Raw genomic sequence first — 8,225 nt, forward strand, 5'->3', positions numbered from 1 at the left:
ATTTTTTCTGCCTCGTGATGACTGGGTGTTGTGTGACGTCCTTAGGTTAGTTAGGTTTAAGTAGTTCTAAGTTCTAGGGGACTGATGACCTCAGAAGTTAAGTCCCATAGTGCTCTGAGCCATTTGAACCATTTGAACTAACGCTTGTTGACACATAAATGAATGAATTGTATGAGAAAGACTTGTTTCTTATTACTGAAATGCTCTAACACCTTGATCAGAGCCCTCATTATGATTTTATTTCAGAGCGGTTTTCTGATGCTCTCTATAGGTGATTAAGTGTTGCACATCGATTCAAGCATCCTTGTGGCTAGACTTCGAGCCATTCGGCTTCGAAGCCTATAAACTGGAAAACATCGTAGTTGAATAAATAAAGGAAAACAAATAAAAGGGGAGAATAAAAAGTATTAATTTTGCTTCGTAAAGGTACCCAGATTTATTCCTAGTATAATCACGACCACGGATCTAGTCATTCTGTCTCTTGCCATCTTGGATGGCGAAGAGCAATCTTTCGGTGTGGAGGCGCTAGATTATAATTCTTATAGAAATCTATTTGACTCGCATTAACAGCTCATTTTGTACCTTCAGGTCTTCCGCAAACAGCCGATGCACAAATTGTCACCAGGTTTATAATATTCATTCCAGTACTACCTGTTCTGAAGTCCACATCAGAAATAAAAAAGCAGTTATCCAGGAGATGAATGAATCACAGAAGGCCGGCCGGAGTGGCCGAGACGTTCTAGGCGCTACAGTCTGGAACCATGCGACCGCTACGGTCGCTGGTTCCAATCCTGCCTCGGGCATGGATATGTGTGATATCCTTAGGTTAGTTAGGTTTAAGTAGTTCTAAGTTCTAGGGGACTGATGACCTCAGCAGTTAAGTCCCACAGTGCTCAGAGCCATTTGAACCAATCATAGAAGTCAATGCCACTTACCCAGTATTGTATTTAAACATACTCACATGTTCCCAGTGGATTGTCCATGTTCAGTGACTGTTCCAGAAAATCTTCCACTGCTTGTAACTTTTTTGCTACACTGTACTCGTAGGCTATGGGCACGGAGGTTAGTAGAATGAAATTACCCACTTCTTGAGGACGTTGGTGCTATTTCCTTAGCATAACAGTGACTAAGACGATGAGAGCCCCTAAATCTACTGTGTTTTACCGTTTTACTAATGCAATGTTCTTATAATAGTTCAAATGTGACACACTTCTGTACTGGATGGTCTAGGTGGACAGACGTAGAGAAGTTGAACATCCTCACATTGGTAGAAAGGGACCACACTGTGCTACATAGCAGTCAGTCCATGTAGTTGTTTCGTTGGTATACTGTAACTGCGTGTGCCGGCCATTGTGGCAGAGCGATTGTAGGCGCTTCAGTCCGAAACCGTGCTGCTGCTAAGGTCGCAGGTTCGAATCCTGCCTCGGGCATGGATGTTTGTGATGTCCTTAGGTTAGTTAGGTTTAAGTAGTTCTTAGTTCTAGGGGACTGATGACCTCAGAAGTTAAGTCCCATAGTGCTCAGAACCATTTGAATCAACCCATAATGCTCAGAGCCATTTGAACCATTTGTAACTGCGTGAAAATATTCGGCACCTGTTCTCTACCTTTACTTTGCTGCTAAAAAATGTACAGATATAAGAGCTATTTGTGGCGGTGCGGGCAGCAAGGTACTTTCCTAATTCCTTCGATAAACCTACATGTGAACAGATGGGAGAGAAGTTTTCCCTTGCGTCATCTCTGATGTCCACAGCTATACAGTTTCTCATCATGGGGAGTTATGCTGTTTGTCCACCTAGTATTACATCTATTGTGCGCGTTTGACATCAATTTTGATTATCAATAATCACAAGTAGATTTGTATGGCTGATACGACTTGTCCAAATTTTACTGTGCGTATGTAGTCAACTATTTATTGAGAACGTGCGTGTAGAACTTATCTTTTATTTCGTTGTAAATGGTGATATATGAATGGCGATACGCCTACACGTTCGCGTGAAGTCACACTCATTGGCAACCAGCCGACATCAGCACTTTTCCTTGAATCGCCACTAGAGGCAGAAGGTTCCTTGGCCGTACTGTCATTTTGGTTTGGTTCGTTATTTCTGTTTCATAAGAGGAGCACACGACACTCGGATTTCCGTTTTGTTTCATGTTTATAGTGTGTGAAGTTGAGAACTGAAATACCAGTCCCCAAAGCAGTTCGATGCAACTCTCAAAAATTTGCTGGGAATCGACTTTGAGGATTCCCAGGCGTGCTTAAAATCCTGAAGTAAGGACCATTTTTCGATAAGCAGCGTCGTTCAGTGGTAGACTGCTCGCCTGCCATGTGGGAGGTCTGGGATCGATTCGTGTGCGATGCAAATTTTTAAACAAAGATGCATGTTCCACGAACATTTCCGTGAAGTGTAAAATACATAGAGATGCGGAAAGAATCAGTAATGCTAGAGACTAGTAATCTCTGGATCACTGGTTCGAGTTTCGTTCCAGTGAACACTTTTTTGTTTTCTCTTCTCTTTGAATACCTACGTCATTTAAATTAAAATTCATCAAATATATGTAAGTTAACACATATCACATGATACTTTTTATGAGAAATGAACATCTTATTTCTAATTAAATATCGCACTTCATAATCCAGTGCCCATTGCAAATATAAAATCTTAATTAACGATTTTTATGGAAATAATAAAGACTGTTAAATTTAAAATTTACAAATTAGATTTTCTCATCTCTAATGTTCTAATGCTAGTAGCAAATGCACCTCTGTCTAAATTTAGCAAAGTTGGGAATGAAACCGTAACTACCCACTTGGCAGGCGAGCAATCTACCACAGAGCCAAGCGGGTTTTACAAAGACTCGGAAAATTTTAAAGTCGATTTTCTACACAATTATTGAAAGTTGTATAGAAGAGATTTGGTTGATTGATGTTTTACTCCCAAACCTCATGCACCAGAAAACAAAATAATTCAAAACTCCGATCGCCATACGGTCTCGTTATCAGATATCGACATTTTAACGCTATCATTCTCTGGCTTCCAACGGACCTGTAGCCATATTTTATTCTAAAATGTACACACATCAAAAAAGTTTTGCATCACCCTGGTTCCCAGAACTGCAGAAGATAGACGTTGACTGTGGATATCGTACCACAGACACAGTCCCTTTGACTGTTTAGAGATGTCACTAAGCCCGCCCAAAGATGTAAACAACTACACATGAGCTGCGCCAATTAGACGTAGAGGGTCCGACAGCCTATCATTACCAGTCATTCCACAGGAAGGAGGTACACGGCTCGTGTTGTCTGTAGTTCAACCTTGTCTAGACAGTCAATACCGCGGTTCGATCGCGTCCACATTGTTACTTTGTGCCAGGAAGGGCTCTCAACAGGGAAGTTTCCAGGCGTCTCGGAGTGAACCAAAGCGATATTGTTCGGACATGAAGGAGACACAGAGAGACAGAAACTGTCGATGACATGCCTCGCTCATGCACTGGATGACCGCTACCTGCGGATTATGGCTTGGAAGAACCCTGACAGCAACGCCACCATGTTGATTAATGTATTTCTGCAGCCACATGACGTCGTGATACGACTCGAACCGTACTCAGTAGGCTGCATGATGCGCAACTTCACTCCCGAAGTCCATGGCGAGGTCCCTCTTTCCAACAACGACACCGTGCAGCGCGGTACAGATGGGCCCATCAACATGCCGAATGGACCGCTCAGGATTGGCATCGCGTTCTCTTCACCGACGAAGGTCGCATATGGCTTCAACCAGCCAATCGTCGGAGACGTGTTTGAAGGCAACGCGGTCAGGCTGAACGCCTTAGACACACTGTCCAGCGAGTGCAGCAAGGTGGAGGTTCCCTGCTGTTTTGGGGTGGCATTATGTGAGGCTGACGTACGCCATCGGTGGTCATGGAAGGCGCCGTAACGGCTGTACGATACGTGAATGCCATCCTCCGACCGATAGTGCAACCGTATCGGCAGCATATTGGCGAGGCATTCGCAATTCGCGCCCCCATCGTGCACATCTTGTGAATGACTACCTTCAGGATGACTACATCGCTCGACTAGAGTGGCCAGCATGTTCTACAGACATGAACCCTATCGACATGTCTGGGATAGATTGAAAAGGGCTGCTTATGGGAGACGTGAGCCATCAACCACTCTGAGGGATCTACGCCGAATCGCCGATGAGGAGTGGGACAGTCTGGACCAACAGTGCCTTGGTGAACTTGTGTACAGTATGCCGCGACAATATAGGTAGGCATCAATGCAGGAGGACGTGCTAGTGGGTGCTAAAGGTACCGGTGTGTTCAGGAATCTGGACCACCACCTCTGAAGGTCTCGCTGTATGGTGGCACAACACGCAATGTGTGTTTTTAATGAGCAATAAAAAGGGCGGAAATGATGTTTATGTATATCTCTATTCCGATTTTCTGTACGGTTGCGGAACTCTCGGAACCGAAGTGATGCAAAACATTTTTTTATGTGTGTATTTACTGTCTCCTGTAGAAAAACAAATGGTGCTGAAATTTGTTTAGCTATTGTTGCAGTTTATACTTTATCTTCATTAGCTTACATTCTTAGACAATGCGTAAGATATCTAGGAGTTACAAAATAAATAATGTAGGTCCACCCGACAAGCAGTTAATCACTATTTTTAATTGCTCATTGGACTGTTTGGAGCGTTGTACATGATGTAAGCGTGTACTAGGCGGCATGTGACCCTCAACCACTGACGGAAGTCATAGTAGTAAAGTGGTGTGTACATGGAAGTCAGTTGTATGGCATCAGGGCAGTGATGATAATTATGTGTGAGTGAATGGCTTGTTGCAAGTCTCTCAATTATCCATCTGGGTACCTACAGTTTAACGTGGAATCCAGATAACGTATCGTATCTGGCGATTCTCCACATCACCCAGAGGTGAGTGCTAGGTGAGAAGACAGACTGAAAAACCCGTAGTCCGACGGGTATTGGGTTCAGCAGCCTTTCGATTCCCATGCGCGCGCTTTACCACCACCATGCCCGACAATGAGTTGAATCTACATGGTAACGTGACAAAATGGCAGAATGATTGTATTCGTTTATGTCCATAAGGCACTAAAAGCAAGCACTCCGTCTTCAGGCCACAAGTGGCCCATCGGGACTATCAGACCGCCGTCTCATCCTCAGATGAGGATGCGGATAGGAGCGGCGTGTGGTCAGCACACCGCTCTCCCGGTCTTTACGATGGTTTTCTTTGACCGGAGCCGCCACTATTCGGTCGAGTAGCTCCTCAGTTGGCATCACGAGGCTGAGTGCACCCCGAAAAATGGCAACAGCACATGGCGTCCCGGATGGTCACCCATCCAATTGCCGACCACGCCCGACAGCGCTTAACGTCGGTGATCTGACGGGAACCGGTGTAGCCATTGCGGCAAGGCCGGTGCCGTTTATGTCCATGACAGATCCTAAATGAAGTTACCCAATTTGTTGATGTATGAAGTTTGTCTGTTCAGCGTGTCTACAAGGAACGGTGTACCATTCGCAGCGATGTGAAACAGCGTAATAACGACCATGAAAAGATCTTAATTGGCAATGACTGAAGACGAGCGTCACGCCTTGTCAATTCGAATCGATGTCTAATCCGACATAAATTGCTGCTGTTAGTGAATCCAGGTCAGTCTTAACCAGTATCTAATCGATGCAGTGGGCAGTTGGATAAAGTGCTCAGCAGGAGGCCGCTGCTCACAGCGGCACACAAAGCCGCACGTTTTAAAGAGGCCCAACAACATGGAAATTGGTAGCTAACTGGATCCATGCCGTACGAGTTGCGATTGTGGCTCTCTTAAAAGCAAGCAATCCGCTGAGTGCACCCAAGTCAAGGGAAGATCTGTCACGTTCTGGTAGTGTTCTTCGTATCATGACACGAGCTCACTCATCTTGGCTACCATTCTCGCTGACCAAGTGTTTCCCCCTGCTTCTCCATGAAGAGTATGTATTGTACACTCCCAACTTCCGAGGATGATGATGATGATGATGATTTCGGTTTGTGGGGCGCTCAACGGCGTGGTCATCAGCGCCTTTACAATTTCCCAATCTCGTCACTTGCCAGTCTGGCCATTTTCATGAATGATGATGAAATGATGAGGACAGCACGAAGACCCAGCTCCTTGGCGGAGAATAACTCCGACCCCGCCAGGAGTCGAACCCGGACCCCGTGATCCAGTGGCAGCAACGCTAACCACTACACCACGAGCTGCGGACCTGGCTTCCGAGATGACCATAGCTACCCACACAAGACTGTAAGCTTTTGTTGCTGCTTCGACAAATTCTCAGGCGTCCTGTCGCACCTCGCCTGGCCCGCTGAATTACCAGATCGGAAGTACAAGATCTCTGGGATTATTTCGAGTAGCTTGTAAAACATAGCATCAACATCCCTGCCGGCCGCGGTGGTCTAGCGGATCTAGGCGCGCAGTCCGGAACCGCGCGGCTGCTACGGTCGCAGGTTCGAATCTTGTCTCGGGCATGGATGTGTGTGATGTCCTTAGGTTAGTTAGGTTTAAGTAGTTCTAAGTTCTAGGGGACTGATGACCACAGTAGTTAAGTCCCATAGTGCTCAGAGCCATTTGAACCATTTGAACATCCCTGCAGTGTCTAGCTCAGCGGGATCTAATCATAAAAGAAGGGCTTCAGCTCTGTACGGTATACTCAAAGAACCTTGTGGACATTCTCCATCGCCGAATTGAAGCCGGTATCAAGTCTAGAGGCAGTCTCTCACGGTATATTGCCTAATGTCTTGTGGGAGTGAATATACCAAATATATTAAGAAGATATGGTACCAATCCTGCCAGTACCAATCCCCCCATGATACACAAAACATATCAGAGCGCTGTTTCAGAAGCAACGAAAAAACGATGCAAGATTCAAAAGAACGTGCCAAATTTAAAAGAACATATGCCGCCAAATTGGTGAAATTTTACAGAAGCTAGAAACACAGCGCGATCTTCAGTGCGACAACGAAAATCTGTCTCGAAATCTGATAGAAATCCCAAAGAGATTGTGCTCTATGTGAAGTACACCAGAAAAAAGATTCAATCAGTACCTTCACTGCGCAATAGCAACGACAATGTTACTGATGACAATGCCACTAATGCAAAGATACTAAACGCGTTTTTCCGAAATTCTTTCACCAAAGAAAAAAAAATTCTAGAATTTTTGTCAAGACCATCTGCCAAGTAGATAAGAACGGAAGTTGATAACCTCGGTCTAGCGAAGCAGCTTAAATCATTTAATAAAGGCAAGCGTTCCAGTATAGATAGTACTCAAGTTAGGTCCAATTCAGGGTATGCCGAAACAATAGGTCCATACTTAGTAATCATATGCAAGCACTCGCTAGGCGAAGGATCGATACCGAAAGACTGGAAAGTTGCACAGGTTATACCAATATCCAAGAAAGGAAACAGGAGTAATCCGCTGAATTACATACCCATGTCACTGGTTTTTTTAAAACGAAATTCGCCAAACAACCGTGCAACTTGACAAGTCATTTTATTTTATGGTCCTGAAGATAGCATTATGAATTGCCGAAACTAGTAGCGAAAATAAAATAAAAGAACCCAATTTGTACAGCTATTTGGCGAATTCTCTATTATTCCAATTTCCAACAACGCGCGGAAGAAACGATCTTTCTTGCGAGCTCTGATTTCACTTATTTTATTATGATGATTGTTTCTTCTTATGTAGGTTGGCTTGAAAAAAACTTTTTCGCATTCGGAGGAAAAATCTGGTGACTGAAATTTCGTGAGGAGATTACGTTGCAATGAAAAACGCCTTTGTTTCAATGACGTCCATTCCAAATCCTGCATCACGTCAGTGACACTCTCTCCCCTATTTCGGAATAATGTAATATGTGCTTCCTTTCTTTGAATTTTCTCAATGCATTCCGTAAATCCTATATGGTCAGGATCCCACACTGCACAGCAGTACTCTAAAAGAGTATGGACAAGCGTAGTGTAGGCAGGCTCTTTGGCAGATCTGTTACATTTTCTAAGTGTCCTGCCAGTAAAATGCAATCTTGGTAACAGAAGTTTGACGGATTCCTTTTAGCACTGAGGATCGATAGCCAATTTTTGCACCGTACAGATGTCTTTTATAAATCGTTTTGCAATTTGTTTTGATCATCTGATGACTTTACTAGACGATAAACTACAGCATCGGCTGCTCAGATTGTCTCCTA

General features: G+C 44.3%; 1 pseudogene; it reads right to left on the reverse strand.

Moving 5' to 3' along the window:
- Positions 1 to 5,319: 5,319 nt before the first annotated feature.
- Positions 5,320 to 5,437, reverse strand: LOC126475752 (5S ribosomal RNA; annotated as a pseudogene).
- Between the last annotated feature and the right edge of the window lie 2,788 nt (positions 5,438 to 8,225).

The sequence above is a fragment of the Schistocerca serialis genome, chromosome 4 (assembly GCF_023864345.2).
Source record: "Schistocerca serialis cubense isolate TAMUIC-IGC-003099 chromosome 4, iqSchSeri2.2, whole genome shotgun sequence".
NCBI lineage: Eukaryota > Metazoa > Arthropoda > Insecta > Orthoptera > Acrididae > Schistocerca > Schistocerca serialis.